Source organism: Ischnura elegans, chromosome X (genome assembly GCF_921293095.1).
Source record: "Ischnura elegans chromosome X, ioIscEleg1.1, whole genome shotgun sequence".
Lineage (NCBI taxonomy): Eukaryota > Metazoa > Arthropoda > Insecta > Odonata > Coenagrionidae > Ischnura > Ischnura elegans.
Genome location: NC_060259.1, coordinates 113,780,753 through 113,798,708, shown reverse-complemented (window position 1 = coordinate 113,798,708; position 17,956 = coordinate 113,780,753). Strand labels below are relative to the sequence as shown.

General features: G+C 36.9%; 1 long non-coding RNA gene across 1 annotated transcript; it reads right to left on the bottom strand.

The window, feature by feature from the left end:
- Positions 1–1,596: 1,596 nt before the first annotated feature.
- Positions 1,597–11,053, bottom strand: LOC124171674. Its single transcript, XR_006867903.1, has 4 exons — positions 10,709–11,053; positions 10,029–10,241; positions 9,759–9,895; positions 1,597–2,045 (listed from the first exon to the last, which is right to left on the bottom strand). It is a non-coding gene; the product is annotated as an uncharacterized LOC124171674 (long non-coding RNA).
- Positions 11,054–17,956: the final 6,903 nt, after the last annotated feature.

The window sequence follows — 17,956 nt, the reverse complement described above, 5'->3', positions numbered from 1 at the left end:
TAACTGCAAGCAACCGGCTAGTGAAGATATAAAGCATAGTACAAGTACTCCATCCATGATCCATGCGGCGGAAAGAAAAAAAAATAACACCAGGGTGGATCCGAACGTGCGACGTTCGGAATCGAAGTACTACACGCTAACCACTTCACCACAGCAGTTGTTGAGAGGAGGAGGCGTAGTTACTAATTAAATGTCTAATTATGTAAAAAAAAACTTGTTTGGCATGTGCATGAAAAACTGAATTTATTCAAGGTCCATATATTTTAACATTTATGAATTTTAAATTATGGTTTGATAACCCGATGACTACAATACGTATATTAGATGTTCCTTCCGGCATTTTTATATTATTCCACGTTGGTATTCTTGGGAAATTGTGTTTTTCTTACGACCTTCGTTAAGCTGGGTGCTTTCCATTCAGGCGACTCTCGTGTCACCTTGTGTTAACTCTAGTCAACTCCTAGCCAGCCACGAATGGAAAGCACCGTATGCGCAGTGGTTGATGCGCGTAGAACACGAGTTTAGAAAACCGGGAAATTTATCCAAAGAGAACGATGTAAGTGATTCAGAGTGAAGATCTGGAATGTTTTTTGTTTATATTATTGACCAATGTTGGATTATGGTCATTTGGATTGCACTCGAGACCGTTTTACGGTTTACTTTTTACGGTGAAAATAATGATGCACTGTACGCAAATAATTCGACTTAGTTATAGGCATGGCAGGTATATTTAAAAATAATATCACTCAAAATCACAAAATTTTAAAATAACAATAAGAATCATCTCAGAATTGTATAATAACTACTGCAAATTTACAAAAATGCATTATTATATTTATATATAACCTATTTATTTAAAACGTCATACATTGAACATGTCGCACACTTGCCAATAACTAATTTAAAAAATGTTTCAACTCCAGTTCCAATGCAGGTGAAAGGCGCCAAAACAACTATGCATGCGCAATTCGTCTGTCCGCTGTCTCAAACTCAGCTTTTCGTCAGAGTCGATGTGAGTCCGCCTGTGTCGGCAACTCCAACGAATGGAAAGCAAATAACACGACTTGTGTCGACGCAAGTCAACTTGCGTCGACGAATGGAAAGCACCCGCTATAAGTTCATAAATGTGAATGATTTTCAAATTATGGCGGTATGATGTTTTTTCTCCTCATAATATAGAAGCGCCAATAATAAAAACATTGTTTTAATGCATAAAGGTCTTAATTAACACTCTGTAACGATGGGATAATAACAGCATCTACGGAAGTGCTGAAAGTTTGGCATCCATTTTGCCATTACTCTGGATGTTTGTCGCCCTGGCCGTAAGAAACCCGTAACAAGCTTACTTGAGAAGCGACTTCCTTATTTCTTCCTTTCACCTTATCTCAATGACTTATAATGTGCTAGCTGGGGTATAAGTGAGCAGCAGGAAGTTGATGGCAATGCGAAATAATTACTGAAGATTAGTGCAACCTATCAGAACAATTTTTAAATGAATGAATCATAGTTCTTTCACTTCAAGTGAAATGCTTCTACAACACTAAGTTGCTGAAAAAAGTTAACTCATACAGAAGAGCAGAAAAAGATAAAGTCAAATTGAAAATCATGCTCAGTATTTATTTGACATAATAAAAGGTGGTTCAAAAGACAGTTCACAAAAATGTAGCACAAAAACTTTGACTCCACGGACACAATCAAGGTTATTCTCACCACAGCATTTTCTCATGCAATAATAGCCCTTCCAATTCCATATTTTTTAAGTCAGCCGTAATTAATGTACACTTTCACGGTAGAACTACAATGATATATATTCCAGAAGGGAGCCAAAATACTATTCCACAATGGGCATAAGTTGTAAGAAAAGTAGTCAATGTTCTTTCTTATAGATGATGTTTGGCCAATCAAAGCATATCTTTGAGCAGCTGCTGCTTGTGTAGCCTCTTGCAAAACCAGAAATGGGTGGGATGTGATTCAGTTCACCACAGCCATATGTTCAAAAAAGGTGCAGGAGTCTCACAATGCCAACGGGTGCTAGTAACATTGATCTGTAATATTGAAAATGCAAATAAGAAATGTGTACACCATGGGCATGCGTATAATGAACAGCAATTTGAAGCAATGCAAAGCAGGAGTTAGTTCACTCAAGGTAATACGAGGTAGGTTGCAAAGTTGAATAGCAATGATTAAAACCACCAAGGAGTTAAAGCACGGAAAACATAACTACCAAAGATGCATACTTCACATAATTATCACAGGTATCTAACAAGTAACAATCTGATATCATAGGCGGATCCAGGGGGGGGAGGGGGCACGTGCCCCCCAGACCCTCAAATAATATGCAAGATTTCTAATTGCGTTAATATCGTTGCCCATTATCATTGCATTCGTTTTGTATTACGAGGTATCCTTGTGCCCCCCAAAACAAAATCCTGGATCTGCCCCTGTCTGATATGCTACCACTTCACAAAAGGGTATATGAGAGTTAATCACCACTTGAATGCTCAGGAAAAGTTTTATTTTCACATATGACTGAAGGGACAGCGGCACCAATAACCACCGCCACCAACAGAAAATTAAAGTCTCAAAAATTTGAAAAACTCTACTTACTAATGAAAACTTATGAATAAAGTCAAAACCAATACTTTCTCAACACGTCAATGGTGAGAAATTTCCCCTCTATTGTCCATTTTACATAACCATGGCCCAAGCCTGTAAGAACCATAACAATGGTTTCCAATGAAAAACCAGTACCACTGACTCACAGTTTGATGAAAGTTGGCAATTTTCATTCTTCCACGTAAGAATGAAACAGTGTAAAATATTTCTTGCCTATGTCTACTAGTTTTTTTTCAAAACATTTGAAGTTTGGGTGAAACTACAGTTTTTCAATGAATGCGGTCACCAGAGGCACTTGTACTTCCAGAGGGAAATAATTTGTCTCAGCCATACTTTTCATCAAATTCTTATGAAAATTTGCACATTTACTATAGAAGTCATGAGGATTTCAAATACTAATTAAAAGTAATGCTAAGTGATATTGAAAAACTCTCTAAACTGTTATTTTTCACAAGAATTTAGAAAATTTATCGTCAAAAACATGGTCCTATAAAACATCAAGTTTTGACCTGAGGCAATATGTGAATCAAGCCAAATTATTTTTTCTAGTATTCCTTATGGTATGACCCACCACCTTAAAAATAAAATACATATTAGAGATTCTTTTCTCTTTGTTGCTAAAAAAAATCCTTTTCACGACTGTGGAGGTCAGGGTTGGGTCTTCCTTCAAGTGTGATGAAATGTTTGTGTTCTATGTCCAAGTAAATATTCATGACATGACTCTAGTACATAGCAAGTGCAAAAATTAAAACATTTTTCATGTGCAGGTTGTTTTTCTCCTGATATGAAAAATACATATAATTTTTAAAATAGAACAAAGAACAAACTACAGTGGACATAGTTCAGTCATTTTACCATGAAAAGAAAATAATTTGGCTTGATTCACATATTGCCTAGGTCAAAATTTGATGTTTTATGGGACCGTGTTCCAAATTCATTTAAAATTTTTGGTCCAAAAATTTTGATGCAAATTTGACCGCGGGACACCGGTTTGAGATTTGGATGAAAAGTATGACTGAAGCCCGTATGACACTTGCCAATTTATTGGCCAATCCATTGGATATTGGATTGTGGACCCACTGACACACACCAATTTCTAGCCCAATCTCCGTTTCACAATATTGGGCACAATTTCTTGGCCAATCTAGATTTTAGAACGGGTTCTATTTTCTCGAGGCCAATCTCCAATCAGAACTCAGTCTTGTCGACTCCTAGTGGCCAAATCTAGAAGCTCGTTGCAAAACATTTCACCTCGGAATTTTAATATCATATATAAAAACTTTACAAGCATAGCAACCCATGAAATAGCTCAAATAATTAATGTGTACTTTGAGAGAATATAAATTCACAAACATCAACTGTCTAAAGTGGGTAATTCGGAAATAACATTTCGGATATTTAATGAATAAAAACGTCGTGATTCTCCTCGATTGCGTCTATATTTTGTTTAAATTACAATTATTAAACTATTTTTCATGATTTGAGCGCTAAAGTTTCGGGTGAAAGTCCCAATTGATGACACAAACTCTGTTTATTCGATGAACATATTCCAGCCAAAACGAGCCGCTACGTTATCTTGGCTCACCTATGAGATCACAATATTTCCTATCTCTCATCATTCAAGGAACTCACCCGAATGAAATTTCGAGCAATTCGAGAATATCTTTGCAGCCCCTCGAAATATTTATTAAATTTACAATTATTATGCCACCTCCCATTCTGTAGCTCATTGGCAATCAATCTGCGTCTTGAGATGCTCTTTTGGCATTTTGTGTTATGTGGCGTTCTCTAGTGGGGTATTAGAACACTATAACGGCCAATATTGGTGTAAATATTGGTACGTGTCATACGATGCCTAAAGCCCAATATTTTAACCAATATTGCGCCCCGATATATTGGCCAATAAATTGGCAAGTGTCATACGGGCTTGAGACTGCATTCATTGAAAAACTGCAGTTACACCAAAAATTCAAATGCTCAAATAATTGGATAGTTAATATAGAATAATAGAAAACTAGACCATTATGACTATTAGTTTTCCTGACACATTAAAACCTCTTTACATCATAGTGGAGGGGGCTAAAATTTATGCAATTTGATACAAAAATGGGAGATTCACTAAAGAGAGGTTTTGGTGATATGCACTATTTTTTCATATCCTTTGGAAATGAAAGGCACTACTGTCTTTTAAACCATTAAATTTATGCATTTAATTAAACATGCATGCATTAGTAAACATATATTTATTGGTTTAATGTGATTGTTTAATGTAATTGGTTAAAGTGAAAAGCATTGAAACTAATAGTTGGTATGTAGTTATGAAGAGAATATAATAAGAGCATTAATAGAGTGGAATATTTACATTCACAAAAAGTAACTCTGCAGACTTCTGTATCATGAAAAAAAGGCACTATGAAAACACAAGCATTCAGTGTCAGACATAATACAGGCACTCAAATTTTATCTGTTTCCCTCTTATGGTTAAGTCTGTGAATGGAGACAAGAAATGACTAACAGCTAATATCCCATTGTAGACCAGGGGCGGAATTCTGTACACAGATACCGACGATCGTCGGTGTCGGTAGCTACCGACGATCGTCGGTAGCACCGATAGAAATGTGATTCACAAAGCGCCGCTACCGACAGATTGTCGGTGCAACCGACAAATTCGTGACGTAATGCTTTTGTCGGTACGAAAGTGGCACCCGCACGCGAGGCTAGGCGCCTCGACCAATCATATTTCTCCTTTATTTGCATTAAACAAATGAGGCTCCGAAAACGCCATTTGTTATTCGTCAGCCCGCGAAGAAGTTAAAAAGAGTTGATCACTGCTTTGTGAGATATTTACGATGTTTAATCACTCTGCGAACACAATTTCTTACTCCCGTTGGTGCGATGTGGCTTGTATTCCGAGTTTTTGCTGTATTTACCATCGGATTTTTTCTAGCCCAAGTAAAAAAGCCTTTATATTCAAGGATTCAACGGTCGTTGATAGAAGAACACCGGCAACATATGGTGCTCAATGTATTGGAATTTTCAAGTGTAATTGTTTTGAAGAGGACTTTGTCTGCTACATAATTGTTCACCTACGCTTATTATAATCGTATTCTTGCGATTAGCAGTGACGAAATTATTTTTATTAGTATTGTAACAATGTACCTTCATCTTGAGCCACGGCTTGTTTACATCGCTGGCCTCATTGTTCGCCGTAAGTCCGATACTTCCACGAGGGTAATTATTTAATTAGAAAACATTTTTGTCGCTTGAATTCACATTTTGGGCTATTTAAAATACATTCGTTGAGAAAAACACCGAGATTCCGCGGATGTCACGGAAGGTATCATCAGTATCATCGCGTCAAGTGTTGTGATTGTGAACTTGAGTGACATACTTTTCGCTATCTATTTGGAAGTGTTAACTTTTGCATTTTGATACCATTTGTGTGTTATTTCAAACTTTGCGTTGATATGACTTTGACTAAATATGCTTGATCAGTGTTAATTTGTGATATACCGTTGAAAGTATGAAGGTTTTCTCGTGTTGAAATGAAATTTTTGTAGTTTTATGATGAATAATTCATTAAATGTTTCCTTGTTTCGTGCAATCATTCTTTTTATTTGCCCCTTTCTACCGATGGAATACACGGTACGTACCTACTCAGTGCTCTTATAGTAATAATGAAAATCTATCTTGAAGTCCCGTACGGTGTTTGGTTAGTATGGTGAAGTAAATTCAGCATTAATTTTACGGGAAGTTTTGTGCACCGGTAACGACGCGTCGCGACGTCAGTGAGAGGAGTTAAGTGATGCCATTTATATTCTTCTAAAATATAGTAGCAATATGCTTTTTCTATTTCGTCGTTGCTGTATGATGCTCTCAAGAGTACTTACGAAGGTAGGAGAGTTATTTTCATTATAAACCCCATTCTCAGATGCTCACATAGGGTATTGAAGGTAATATGAAAGTGAACGAAATGTCCACGTATATATTTCATTGAAAGTGCATCAATAGGCATTCGTTTTTATTGAAAATATAAATTAATTTCGGATCCAAACTTTACGAATCAACAATAGATACCTATCGTGTCTTGTTGTGAGTAATTTAAAAGCAAAGCAATACGTTACATACTTAAAATTACGGAATATTTATAACGTAAAATACCTTACGCTATTGGAACGCATAATGTAATATACGTGTAACATTGATAAAGTTAAATACTGCTCCCACTATGTAAATTTTACGTTTCAAGTGTTTAATAAATCATTTTTATTATAAATAACATACAATTAGAGTGCTTCCACGGATCTAGCGTCGTAGATTATGATTTAAAATCGTCAGCTTAGGCCGAAAAGTGTAAACAAAAGTCCGCCATGTTGCTAAAAATTTGTCGGTAGGTCCTACCGAGCGTTTTGAAATCGTCGGTATGTACCGACGGGTTTACCGACAACTGTCGGTGGGATAACGACAATCGTCGGTAAAACGTATCTCCTGAATCGCTCGTACCGAGACTTATCGGTAGGACCGGCTTACCGACACCGACAATCGTCGGTACGGTGTACAGAATTCCGCCCCAGGCCTAAGTCATGATATTGATTGCTGAAATTTGATGGAAATGTTGGAAAAAATTCGTGAAATATGATAAGGCCAATTACCATATCATGTGCATCGCATTTCACACACCTAAGGCAAACAAAATCAAGTAATTTCGCCCCACCCATCAACAGGCTACTGAGTATTGCCTTCATCCTCCCACATAAAAATAAATTTGACATTAGAAGGGAAGAAACATAATCTACAATAGATTATATTTCTTCTGTTACAATACGAAATTTATTTCTTCACCAGCTCCATTACTTCATGAACATTTACTAAGATGATTTAAAAGGATGTAAGAGGCAAGAAAGGAATAGGACAAATGACGCCACATTAGTAAATCCAACGTCGACTGCATGGTACACCAGAAGAATCAGTGAGTGTAGCATAACAAATGTAGACCAGGGGCGGAATTCTGTACACCGTACCGACGATTGTCGGTGTCGGTAAGCCGGTCCTACCGATAAGTCTTGGTACGAGCGATTCAGGAGATACGTTTTACCGACGATTGTCGTTATCCCACCGACAGTTGTCGGTAAACCCGTCGGTACATACCGACGATTTCAAAACGCTCGGTAGGACCTACCGACAAATTTTTAGCAACATGGCGGACTTTTGTTTACACTATTCGGCCTAAGCTGACGATTTTAAATCATAATCTACGACGCTAGATCCGTGGAAGCGCTCTAATTGTATGTTATTTATAATAAAAATGATTGATTAAACACTTAAAACGTAAAATTTACATAGTGGGAGCAGTATTTAACTTTACCAATGTTACACGTATATTACATTATGCGTTCCAATAGCGTAAGGTATTTTACATTACAAATATTCCGTAATTTTAAGTATGTAACGTATTGCTTTCCTTTTGAATTACTCACAACAAGACACGATAGGTATCTATTGTTGATTCGTAAAGTTTGGATCCGAAATTAATTTATATTTTCAATAAAAACGAATGCCTATTGATGCACTTCCAATGAAATATATACGTGGACATTTCGTTCACTTTTATATTAATTTCAATACCCTATGTGAGCGTCTGAGAATGGGGTTTATAATGAAAATAACTCTCCTACCTTCGTAAGTACTCTTGAGAGCATCAGACAGCAACGACGAAATAGAAAAAGCATATTGCTACTATATTTTAGAAGAATATAAATGGCATCACTTAACTCCTCTCACTCTTTGACGTCGTTACCGGTGCACAAAACTTCCCGTAAAATTAATGCTGAATTTACTTCACCATACTAACCAAACACCGTACGGGACTTCAAGATAGATTTTCATTATTACTATAAGAGCACTGAGTAGGTACGTACCGTGTATTCCATCGGTAGAAAGGGGCAAATAAAAAGAATGATTGCACGAAACAAGGAAACATTTAATGAATTATTCATCATAAAACTACAAAAATTTCATTTCAACACGAGAAAACCTTCATACTTTCAACGGTATATCACAAATTAACACTGATCAAGCATATTTAGTCAAAGTCATATCAACGCAAAGTTTGAAATATGGTATGGTAAAACAAATGGTATCAAAATGCAAAAGTTAACACTTCCAAATAGATAGCGAAAAGTATGTCACTCAAGTTCACAATCACAACACTTGACGCGATGATACTGATGATACCTTCCGTGACATCCGCGGAATCTCGGTGTTTTTCTCAACGAATGTATTTTAAATAGCCCAAAATGTGAATTCAAGCGACAAAAATGTTTTCTAATTAAATAATTACCCTTGTGGAAGTATCGGACTTACGGCGAACAATGAGGCAAACGATGTAAACAAGCCGTGGCTCAAGATGAAGGTACATTGTTATAATACTAATAAAAATAATTTCGTCACTGCTAATCCCAAGAATACAATTATAATAAGCGTAGGTGAACAATTATGTAGCAGACAAAGTCCTCTTCAAGACAATTTTACTTGAAAATTCCAATACATTGAGCACCTAATGTTGCCGGTGTTCTTCTATCAACGACCGTTGAATCCTTGAATATAAAGGCTTTTTTACTTGGGCTAGAAAAAATCCGATGGTAAATACAGCAAAAACTCGGAATACAAGCCACATCGCACCAACGGGAGTAAGAAATTGTGTTCGCAGAGTGATTAAACATCGTAAATATTTCACAAAGCAGTGATCAACTCTTTTTAACTTCTTCGCGGGCTGACGAATAACAGATGGCGTTTTCGGAGCCTCATTTGTTTAATGCAAATAAAGGAGAAATATGATTGGTCGAGGCGCCTAGCCTCGCGTGCGGGTGCCACTTTCGTACCGACAAAAGCATTACGTCACGAATTTGTCGGTTGCACCGACAATCTGTCGGTAGCGGGGTTTTTTGAATCACATTTCCATCGGTGCGACCGACGATCGTCGGTAGCTACCGACACCGACGATCGTCGGTATCCGTGTACAGAATTCCGCCCCAGAATTAGGACACTTCAACAGTATTAAATTCATCAAAAGTGAAAGAGTATTTTTGAAACTGCCCACTTAATTACTACACTATAGTAAACAAATACAGTAATATGATTACCTTTCACCATTGACGGCTTGAACAGACAGACCAGCACATATCTGTTACTCATTCACATCATCAATGAGACGAGAAACATCAGCGAGGTTAAGAATTTTGAGTCCAGGATTAGACATCTCTCTTCCATAGAATAACACCTGAAAAAATCCCATAAAAATATATTGACTCAAAGCACAGCTTGCGATTGCACAGACACTACATATATATATATTGCATTAAGCACATTTCATAGGCGGAAAACCACAAATCAGCGACAAACGAGGACTTCACCTTCACTTTTAGGAGAGCGCTGCTCTCATTTATTACCACTGTTTTTTCGCACTGGATCCCGGCCACTTGACGATGGAACCGTCTTAAAGTTTAATTTCGGTACACCGCTTAATTGATCCCTCTGGAAAGCGGTCCTAAAAGCCAACATCTCGTTCCGATAACTCCCTGTTCACGAGGTATCACCCGCCACCATTTCTGCATTTGGGCAACATTCTGAAAAACATTCATCCAATAGCAGCTCCGATTAAATAATACAAGTACATAACTCCAAAGCTCACGCGCAAATTAATAGTAATCCTGCCACAACGCAAGACGACCAACGACGCCATTAGCATAATACGAATGGCAGAATTCTGAGATTTTTCTAGACCCCGTGAGTTTCAACATGATAATTCCTAATAATGAGCAGTATTACACTATAATCACAGATTTTTAACAGATAAAACCAATTTCTTTCCATTCTCCTGGTCTTTGAATGCATATTCTTAAAGGAACGTTGCAATCATGCCGGCATCCACACACAGCGACCAAGACACGCCGCTACATTGCATTTCTACCCAAAGCTTCACGGTACAATCACTTGTTGCACTCATGGAATTAACCTTGAGTCCGGTAATAAATAAAAGTTTCAAATTTTAAATAATTTCATCAAAATCTACCAAAAAAGGTGATTTACTTACCCTTGCTTGGAAGAGGCTTTCGTTGCGTATATCCAGCTCCTTACTACGTCTCTTTTGGCAATAGTAGCCTCCTTTCCACCCAGGGACACAGCAACGCCGGTTAGGCCCCATTGCTAAAGCCGAATAAAACTGAATCTACGACTCTCACTACAAAAATTACTGCAAAAATCCGATTAAAGACGGAGCGCGTCGCCCCACTTCCATTAAGTTTAATGGCGAAAATTACACTGACACAGATCCTATTGCCTAGTGGCGCCGCTATGCGGCCAATGTTGGCGATCGAATAAAATGCGCGCGAAACGGCAACAGATGAAAGGCTTCTCATTGGCCCATCTGGAGACTCCTGTAATGGAGTCCCCTTGGGTGAGGTCTTTACCCTCCACCCACCTCCTTTTGGACGGGTTGTATTGCAGGTCCGCCGCTAGCATGCATTTTCGCACAAAATCTAAACATTTCACATTCTCTTTACGGGGTCCAACCCTACCCCTACAAGTTATCTGGGGGAATGGCCACATTTCCATGGCTCTTCTTTTTAACTCCGTCCAAATAGCGGTCAAAACATTTTGGTACCCTTCAGTTTCTCCTTTTCTGTCGATTTGAACGCATACCCATTACTAATTGAGAAGTCCTATTTTGGCCACAGTTTTTGTGTTTAACAGTGATCTCACAAAGAAGTTATAGTGATGTGATAACTAAAAAAATGTGATTCAGTAATTTATTAGTTCCTGACAACCACATAAATAAGGATTATTGAGCAGGTATACTATGTTTCATTTATTTCCGTTTCTAGTTTCCGTTTTTTTAAATTGGTCTGAGACGAGGCACGCACTATTTTTCATATTTTCCCTTCTATTTTATATTTAAACTTTGTAGGAAGAAGACTGTTGTGTAGCTTTTTACAAATCTGTGTAATTATTGTTGACTGTCAAAAATTTCATGGACATTTACGCGGCGAGAACTGCACGGAAAAATGCTGGAGAAAAAAAGAGAAAACCATAGTTGCTCGAAAAAGAATTTGAATGCATATCTAGGGGGTTGTTTCAGATTACACGGAGATGAAAGGCAAAACTTGAGTTCATTAATTTTTTGAACATGAATTTTTTTTATTCTGACGAGAGAAGATGGCGAGCTAGTTCACGATCAATCTCTTTTTTTTAGAGGAATGGCAACTGGTTGAACAAAATTGTTGATTTCCCTGATGTATTTCGCAACCTTCCAAGCACCTCGGGTTCGTATTTTCCTAGTATTTTAATGGTGACATGGGGTCCCCTGGGATATTGTTCTAGTAGTCTCATTTTTTAACAGGTACATCCGATATACAAAGGGGTAGGCCAAGTAAACAATTCACTGACGTTACTACGCGCTCCAAAATTAGGAAAACGAAGCTGCTTGAAGTCAAGTAATTTGCAGGAGTAGAAGAAGAGTTAATCCTTCAATTCTCAACAATTTTGAGATCTCTGTCTTGCGGATTATTGATTGATTGATCCGGTAAAACTTAAGAAGTTCTGCTTAGATACAGCGTAAAATTTTGTGAGACATTATGGATGGTTTTACATGCCACCCACGGAGCACAAAGTGCATACATGGTGCAGATGTAATCGAGTCGGCTCTTCTTCCTATTGAAGAACTATCGGAGGAGGCCCAGGAATCTCGCAATAAAGATATTAGAAAATACCGCGAGCATTACGCGAGAAAAATATCTCGAATTCATACGAATGAGGATATTTTCCGGTGACTGATCCTGACATCGAACCCTTTTATTAGCACATTAGGAACTGACTGAACAAATGTCGGGGCCTTAAAGATCTTTCGCAGGAGGTTCGTGATCTTGGTCTTGCTAGAGTCTCAAAATTCTGCGAGCGAATGCGAAGAGAGGGATGGGTGGGATTGGGAAGAATCTGATGATGAATAATTATAATACATAATCCGTAAAGTAATAAATCATTAACCATGCTTATATGAGAATAAAAGAGTCACTTAAATACTATTTTGACCTTTATTTAAAAATTACTTTTAGTCCATACAGAAGAACCTCACGAAATCTGGAAATCGCACCTCTTTAACGTAAGTCAATGAACCCAACAACCCTCTTTTTAGCCTTTTTTATTTATTGACTAATTTCAAAGATCATTAACTCATACTTCATAACTAATTATCATTTATTTTCATGTTTTATCATGATTTGCGTTCGTCTATGCAGTCAGCGTTACAATTAGCCATATAATAAGTTAAAGTTCCACGTATCGCCTAAAATAATATTTTTTCGCAAAAATAACTGCAGAAATGAAAGTAGCATGCCAAAAAAACGTGTAGAGAGCAATTTTCAAAGACATCCAACGACAATATGATTTTGGTCAAACTTTTTCGCGATCTGGGCCTTTGTGCGCCGCCTCTCCTTCTATGCTCTCTCAGTCTTCCCTTCCTTCGATGCTTGGGGTACTGACAGAGTTCGGAAGACGGGGAGAGGGAAGGAAAGGGGATAGGCGAGGTGACCTTGAAGAAAAAGACCCTCTCGCCTCTGGCTAGCTACTCTCGTGCCACCTTCCTGCTTTTTGAGAATTAAAACTGTCGATACGATTTCCTCCTATGCCGTGAGCCCTCTATAATATACTTACTCTATGATTATATTAACCAGATTGGGGTCCCAATCCTCCTCTTAGGAGAATTTGCAATCAGGATTAAAACGATCAGGAACATGTGATCACTGTGCCAAATATTTTTAGCCTAAGCTTTTAAAGAACATGAACAGAGTTGCTGACCTATAAAAAATATTGGGGGCCCATTCTGGGGGTCTTGCCCCCCTGATGAACTCCTCCTATTGTTGCAATCAATATTCAACCATACAAATTGTGCATATAATTGCTCTACCTAATTTTTAAAGTCTAAATTATTTACAGCGAGTGTGTAATGCATTTTCAAGAGGGAGATTGAAAATATGTATTTCACTCTCTCACTAGAAAGAATTTGACAGGAAATACTGAGGACAGTAATTATATGCACATAATTTATATACAGTTTCATATTCAAATGCGAAATTCACTATAAATTAAGTAATGAACCCAATCAAGAGAATATAAAGACCAATTTCTTTGAAAAAGTCATGAGAAACTGGCATGGTTAATTTTAAACAGACTCATTTGGTCATTAACACAAAAATAATTTCTCGTATTTTTATGCATTTATGTAATCACAAATCTATTTATTTTCTAATGTATCTCAATTCCCAAAATGGAACAACCAAAGAAATAACCCAGACGGCACAGGAAGTTTTCGTACCTAAATACGAGGGTGGACAATCAAGATACAAAAATCGCGCTTAAGAAGTTACTTAGAAGGTTTTGTTTCTTTATTTCCTTTAATGACGAAAAAAGATGCAAGAGGACTGGCAAATTCATATGCATCGATAAAATTGTATCTCATCGATAAAACTGTATTCGGTCTGGGACTATTTTCTTTCGCGGGTGGTGCCATCTGGTGCCATCGTGCCATATCCTCCTAGAAAGATCACATGTCTTCACAAGCTAGCACAAGGCGTTGGAGATCGCATCGTTTACGTTACGTCTCACCACATTTCAGGGATTTTTGTGGTTAAGTTTGTGAAAAATAGTGTGTCTGGTAATGGTGAAGTTTCCCTTATTCTTTAATTTCATTCACTGGGCTTCAGAAACGTGTTTGTGAGATATTTTTGTTAAAAGTGCCTTTCGTGTGTTTATTGTCGGGATGTAATGGAAACTCCGGGACATGGTTCAAGTTTTTAGCTTTTCAAAAGATCCTGAGTTGAAGAAGAAGTGCATTTGGGCGATAAGAAGAAAACATTTCACCCCTACGAAAAACTGTGAGGTATGTACTCTTTCTCGCTGTAATTATTTGGATGTAATTTTAAGTTAGAAGTGGCTTCGGGATGTTGATGCATCAACATCCCGAACTATTCAGTACTGAAGTACTATAGTACTAAAAATGGTGATTCAAAATATTGTAGCAGCAATTCTTTTGAAAATTCTTGCATTTTAGTTGTCTTTTTTGTATTAATTCATTCGGTAAACGTGTGGTTAAAGGAGAAACTAGGAATAAGCTGCCAAGTTTATAGGTTCGAATATTGCTTCTTAGCTTGCCCTATGGTGTATTACACGTCGGCTTTCATCATTTCAAATTATCTTATGCTATAGTTTAAAACAATAAAAATATCAGGCATAAAAATATTTACTATATTTACGAGCCTAGTAATTTGATTTCTCATGCAGAAATACCAAAAATTGGAAATGATTTGACCTAATAAGTTACATGGTATTTTATTATTTATTAATTTTAGGTGTCTGAGCTTCACATCGCACCTTGTGATATCAGAAAATAATCTGTGGCCTTGGACGAGAAGACGAGGAGAAAATTCTTGCTGAATTGGAGGTGCCCAGATTGGAGGAAGGTACCATTGCTTCACTGTTACCTGTCGCCAAGAAGACAGACATTGTGGCAGAAGTGACATATTTGTGGATGTGGATTTGATTTGTGCAAGTTGGTGCAGTGATAGTGGACGTTCATCGGAGAAAGTATTGACGATAGTTTGTATGTATCGACCAGTCCTCTTTTAAATAATTTTCTATTCGAAAGAGAATAAGAGTAATTGTTTCGCTAAATTAGATGTGGGATAGAAGAGAAAATTGGAAATATTATTGTGGTTGACAATAGAAAATACGTAATATATGTATTGTATTTCTGTGAGTTTTTTCTTTCCTGCCTCTTTAAAATTTCTTGCGGTGGTGACTTCATGCAAAGTAAGTATAAAATCGGAGGTGTGATCTAAGAGATAACATGTTTTATTTTACAAGTGTTTATGCTGGTGATTTGGCAGGACTTTCATATTTTTAATAGGGTGATACATTTACTGCAGTGACCTAGGGACTTTTATTCATCCCAAATAATTTTTCAAATACTTTAGCGCCTGATATGGGTAAGTTTTAGTAGCTGAGACTGAACTATACGTTAATTTTTGCTTGCATTTTGATGAATTCGATCATACTAATAGCAGATGTGTCAGCAATCCTGTTTCATCGGCAATTTTTATTTAAAAATTTTATTTCGTCAGGCTTTAGGGTAAGCTTTTTAATGCTCGTGGGCTATGTGATTTCTTATTTAGTGTCAAAATTAATAAGAATTTACTCTCATTAACATCTCAAGGTTTCCTAGTAAGTACGAGCCACTTAACAATGCTGGATGCAGGGGGTGCGTGAATTAGCCATGAGAATCTCATTTTTCGCAGAGTTATTTAAGTGGCCGAGTAAGTTTTGTAAGTTCTCAATGGGTAAATAATACTATATCATGAATTCTAATTACCATGAAAAACTCACAACCGACAAAACTTTGTCGGTCGTGAGTCTTTCATGGTAATTAGAATTCATGATATGGTGTTATTTACCTATTGAGAACTTACAATTCATAATGATTCGTATCAAGGTTCTCGCTACGGTCGGTAGCTATCGATGGTGTTGCGTTCGATACATTTTTCGATCGTGCGAGTTACGATATATCTAATTTTCGACCCAATCGATTGAGATTAGCCTGAGTGCCGTGTTCCTGCGCGCTTCGTATCCAATCGTACGTGCTTAGTAGCGGACATTCACATGCTGCGTACGCGCTTCGTCGACAGGCCGCGAACGGAAATTATCCATTGACGAAAAGCGACGAAGCGGCATAGTATCCCCTTAGTCAATGGGTACTATGTACATACGAATTAGATACGGAGGGTTCTGTGCCGTCTGGGAAATTTTCTAACAGAATTTTAAAACAAGCTAGACTAATAAACAGCACACTAAAGAATACTTCCACAAAGATATAAAATTTAACATTATAAAAAGGAAATTTAATATTGTCATTCAATATAACTTAAAAGTTAAAACACCAATTGACGTAATATGGGAAAATTAATTCCACACTATTGCCACTAATAAGTGATAACTGCAATATTGATTAGGATGATCAATATGATGGCCTTTCCTCTAGGCATCCCTAAATTTGGCAATCCTTTATGTAATTTTCTGGTTCCTTAGATGAAGCACTTAGGTGGTAACGTCGAACAGCATCTGTAAAAGAAGAGGTATTCCCTATGACAATGATATCAACAATATGTAGTCCAATTAATCATCACAGGTAATATATAAAATTTTTGGAGGAACAATTTATTGGAAAATAAGGAAGAGATAAGTAAAACAATAACTTATGTAGTGGGGATGAAGAGCTAAAGAAATAAGCTTTACTGAAGAAAGGGATAGATGTTTGTTCGGGCGTTTTCACAAATAAACATCCTTTTGATTTAGAATTGCCCCTGCACTATCTACCCTCTCATCTAATGATGAAAAAATGTAATATAAAACTTACCAAAAATTATTGCTTTCAGGCCAAGCTCAGAAAATACTCTTTTCTTTTTGTAGCCCATCCGGCTATAGTTTGCTGACAAGTTGTCTTTCATGACATACCGGAATGTTCGTACAATCATTTCTTTAAAGTGTTGCCTCCAATGAGGGCCAACTCTGAAATCTGCAATGAAATTAACAAAGTAAATACATGTTTATCTTCATTTTCAAAGGTAGGTGTCTCAAGTCTTTCACAGAATGGCAAATATTCATGATGATACAATTTTATAGGAATCTGTCGCATGAGACATTTAACCTAACAATAGTTTCACCAGCATTATTGCTAGTTTCTTCAGGTTTTATTGGCAATTCAGTTATGTCCTGTTTATTGCACATTGCATTCACAAACTGATATCCAATATATATTAAAACCAGTTGAGATATTATTTTTCGAAGATATTATTTTTTCCTCAATTCCAACTTCTACAGAAATTGCCAGCAAATTGTGAAAATTGATAACGATATAATCTCTTTATGACTTCCCTTGCAATTTAGGCATTTGTGAAAAATGAACTGAAGCACAAATCAATACCTAGATGATAATGATCGGAGAGAGTTAAATTGCGATGGCAATGTTTTGAACAGCTTATTAATTACTATAATTCTTCGACATAATATCTTCCCGATGGTTATTCATTTTCAAGAAAATACCCTTCGTAAACGTGTTAATTGAGATTGAGACTGATACTTTAATGCCATAACGAACTGCTAACAAAGTGGATTCTTCTGCGAGAAACCTGATATTTCAACTTAATCGGTCTTAATGGATTGTATTTTGACTATGGCCGAGAAAGGAAAGATCATGCTAAATTGTAATTACACTGTGAACATAGTAATTAATAAT